Here is a 4,594-nt window from a genome sequence, read left to right on the forward strand (position 1 = left end):
TATCCACCCGTACACATGTTCATATACAATTTTATTTCCAACAACACATGCATCAAACCCTCCATACAAGGTATACTCTAATCATCAATACGTTTATCGTACAATTATATACCCCAAAGAAACCACAAATATATGTTAAACAGTGACCACAAACAGCTACATGAGCCCAAATACATCCATATTTAAAACAAAAATCCATACATAGGCGTCCATAAAATACTTCTTTCACCCAAATACATACACCCCTTTGTGCACACAGTCAATTTAATATGGCCAAATAACAAGAACATAGCAATATCTCCATGGATCTAGAATAAATAGGCACGAACCAGGGAAAAACAAAAAATAAAGGCAAATCTACCTCTAAAAATGAGAATGACGAGGGAGGTTAACCTGTATGGAGGATGAGGGAGGTTTAAGCTAATGTTGGCTAATTTATAGGTAAGTCAGTGATATCAACCAATTTTGGATATCCAAACCAGTGGTAGAGCAACCTGGGCATAAACCACAAACTGCATTGTGTTTTGGCCTTCCGGAGTAGTACTACGCTAGGACTGTTCCTTGGAGATGAGATCGGTATATGCATATTTTCCGATTGTAACGAGTGCTGATAAATAGATTTCGTAGCTCCATGTTAAAATTATTAGGGGCATTAGATAAGCTGCTGCAGGCGATCTGATCGCTCCATTGCCGCCGCCATGTCGACCTCGACCATCGTCCCCCGGGCGAAGGCGACGGGGCACCACATCTAAGGATCCGCGGCTACTCCCACACCAAGGCGGTAGTGGCCACCGGCCAACACGTCGTCTCCTGCGGCTTCCGCGTCGGCGGCCGCACATGGCGCATCAAGTGCTACCCGAACGGATCCACCATGGAGCATGCCGACTGGATCTCCGTCATCCTCATCGTTGAGCCGGAGGCCGCCGCTACCACCGCCGTGAACCCGTGGTGCAGCTTCAGCATTCTTGACGTGGACGGCAAGCCGGTTCCGGCGCACACATCCACCAGCTACGGGATACGAGGGTTCACGCCGCCGGGATGCAACTCATGGGTGGGCCTTCCACCGCTTCGTTAGGAGGTTCGACCTGGAAAGCTCGGCGTACCTGGTGAACGATGGCTTCGCGATCCAGTGCGACATCAAGCTCATGAGAGCCCCGAGCCTGCGCCTGGAGGAGTCGTTCCTCGACGTGCCGGAGCCTGACCTGCACGCCCATCTCGCGCGCCTCCTTGATACAAGTGAGGGGGCGGATGTGGAGTTCAAAGTCGGCGGTGAGACGTTCGCCGCGCACAGGTGCATTCTCGCGGCACGGTCTCCGGTCTTCAAGGCCGACCTCTCCAGCTCCACGGCCGGTGCATGCGTCAAGATCGACGACATGGATGCCACGGCGTTCCAGGCTTTGCTGCGCTTTATCTACACGGAGGTGTTGCCGGAGACGACCGATGCCTGCGGTCGCGCGGCAGTTACTTGCCGCGGCAGATAGGTACCAACTGGCGAGGCTAAGGTCAGTCTGCGAGGACAAGCTTAGCGGGAGCCTCGACAAGATGACCACGGAGCGGAACGCCAACTCGCCGCCGGTCAGGGCTCAGCCACGGGGGCATCACGGCACGCACCGATGGTTCATTATAATTTGTTGGTTCATGGAGCTGTGCTTGAAGTTTCTGAATTTGCTTGGGCTTCGACGCCAGCCGCCACGGTGTTCTCTCCACCACTCGATGATGTCGACCTCCGTTGACAAACCCCACGATGACGAGGCCAGGCCGTTGGTCTCCGTCTCGACCATCGTTGTCTCGCAGAGGACCGGGCACCACGTGCTGAGGATCGAAGGGTACGCGAGGACGAAGATGATGCTCGCAAACGGTCAGTATGTCTGCTCGGGAGAGTTCCAGGTAGGAGGCCACACCTGGCATCTCAGGTACTACCCAAACGGCCACAGGCCAGAAACCGCAAGCTACATATCGATGCACCTCCTGTCCACCAGCATCGGCGCGACTGAGGAGGCCGTCCACGGGAAAGTCAAGCTCAGCTTGCCCGGCCCCGGCGGGGAGCTGGTTGCGTTGTGTACCTACTACAACGGCCAAAACCGGTGGACTTTCACCAAGCAGGACAACACCATCAGCTTTGATAGATACGCCGCGAGGGACCAGCTGGAGAAGTCGAGTTATCTCAAGGACGACTGCTTCAGCGTCCGGTGTGACCTCACCGTCTTCGTAAAGGAGCTGCGGGCGGAGCCGCTCGTAGAGGTGCCACCGCCTGTCCTGCCACACCACCTCTGCCAGCTCCTTTCCTCTCAGGAGAGGAGCGACGTGTCGTTCAAGGTTGGCCGCAAAACGTTCGCAGCACACCGGTGCGTCCTCTCTGCTCGGTCGTTGGTCTTCAAGGCAGAACTCCTCGGCCCGATGAGAGAGCACGAAGCGAGTTGCATCCGTATCGACGACATGGATGCAGCCGTGTTCCGAGCATTCCTCCACTTCATTTACACCGACGAGCTGCCCACAATGACAGAAGATGAAGTGACGACGATGGCCCAGCACCTGCTCGTCGCGGCCGACAGGTACGGCATGGAGAGGCTGAAGCTTGCCTGCGAGGACAAGCTGTGCAGGCACCTCGACACGAGCACCGCGGCGACGACCCTGGCATTGGCTGAGCAGCACCATTGTCCACGACTCAAGGAGGCCGTCTTCGCGTTCCTCTGCAGCTCGACTGCCAACTTGAGAGCAGTTGTGGCGAGCGATGGTTACGAGCATCTGACGTCGAGTTGCCCCTCTATTACAAAAGAGCTTGTTGCCAAGCTTGCAGCTGTGCTCTAGATTTATGAGAGATCAGGAAAACGTAGGGTGCCTTTGGTAGCAAAGTATATTTGAAGTTTTCTTGGAATACTATGGTTTATAGAAATACTATAGTTTAACATACCTTTATGTGTTTGGCTCTAACAAAAATTGAAGCTCTGAAAACCATGGTATGCTCAAAACTGCTGTTTTTTGAAGTATTGGAAAAAGTGGTCCAATCCTCTTTTTGCAAAACTGATAAAAGGAGGAAAATTGAAGTATTGCTTGGCTGACACTGAAATACTATGGTACTGGTATGGGAAACTTTGGTTTTGAAAAAACTGAAGTTCCAAACAGAGACTGAACTGAGGGGGTCGCAACAGTTCAGCATAATTTTCTGCAAGCCTTCAAAGTTCAAGCACATCCCCGTGGTACTTTAATATTATTCCCAATGGAGTATATGTCTTAATTTCAAGATTCACGATCACATCCCTATGGTCTATGGGTATATGTCCTAATTTCTACAGGTGTACACTGTGTGGACAATTTACTTGTCTTGATTTTTATCAATCAAGTTCGGTCTGTGTGACAGGAACCTCCTAGAGCTTCAAGCACAAAGCGAAACAAACAGGTAGCATATCATCTAGCAATTGTACAAGTACAACACCAATAAACATTTCAATCTGAATAAATGCACTATTAAATGTGTTCAGAACTTTCACCCTGATTCCTGATTCTGTTGGTTTTACTTTTTGTTTTGTTAAAATTCCTCATGTTTATTGTGAGATTTTGGTCAATATGTTGTCAAAACCTCTATGTTGTTCAAAATATCAAGAGGCGTGGCAGGTGAAAGAATTTCACAATGAAAAAATGGAGGACCCCAAATAAAGATCTGGATGAACAATCATTAGTCTATGAAATTAATAGAGTTGCAAAAAGTCCACTTGGGACCATATGTCACCCATATTCTGCAGAACTGTTTCCAGATGGATCATAATACCTTTTCTAGGAAACTTGGCAAATATATAATTTCATCCTTCTTGACATCTGATTGTCCTTTCTTTGGTTTCTCTCTTATGCCAGTCCTGTGATTGCATGAGAAGAATTGAATGAGCTGTCAAACCTAGTGAACAATATCAGGGCAGTTTGAAATAACAGTAGGCCACAAAAAATTATATGCTGAATTCCCTCTAGAAGACCATATAATATGTTTTTGTAGTGTAAGCTGCAGGAATGGGTCAAAAAGAAACCAATTGCATGTCCTAACTGTTAAGCTGGTCATCTTGCAATCTTTGCTTCAGTCAGCTTCCAGTCATATCAAGGTGACACTGGCCTTTTCGGTGGTGCTTCATATTTGGGATGAAAGTGGAGCGGAAATTTACGACTTTTCCGCGGAAAAATGGGAACAGAATGGAAATACAGAAACGGAAAAAGTGAACACCCAAGTATGAAGTTCATATCAACTTCAACACCCTGACTATGACATACTGTACAAAATAAGAACAGGACGGTAAGGTAAGAAACATGGAACACCAAAAGAAGGGCAATAACCAAACCATCTTCCTCAAAATTATTTGCATTGTACAGATGCAAACAAGCAATTTTCTCGGACCTTTGTGCCCGCCATAGAGGGTGAGCATGCATCTTCATTTCAGTTTACACAAAATTGCTTCAAGATGGATCAAAATACCTTTTCTAATAAACTTGGAAAATATAGAACTTCCTTTCATATACTTCCTTTGGTTTTTCTCTTATGCCCATGCTGTAATTGCATGAGAAGAATGGAATGAGCTATCAAACCAAGTGAACTATACTGGGTCAGTTTGAA

The 4,594-nt window shown here is 48.2% G+C and overlaps 1 pseudogene; it reads left to right on the forward strand.

Moving 5' to 3' along the window:
- Nucleotides 1-871: 871 nt before the first annotated feature.
- LOC124663151 lies at nt 872-2,816 on the forward strand (annotated as a pseudogene).
- Nucleotides 2,817-4,594: the final 1,778 nt, after the last annotated feature.

This window comes from Lolium rigidum, chromosome 6, assembly GCF_022539505.1.
Source record: "Lolium rigidum isolate FL_2022 chromosome 6, APGP_CSIRO_Lrig_0.1, whole genome shotgun sequence".
NCBI lineage: Eukaryota > Viridiplantae > Streptophyta > Magnoliopsida > Poales > Poaceae > Lolium > Lolium rigidum.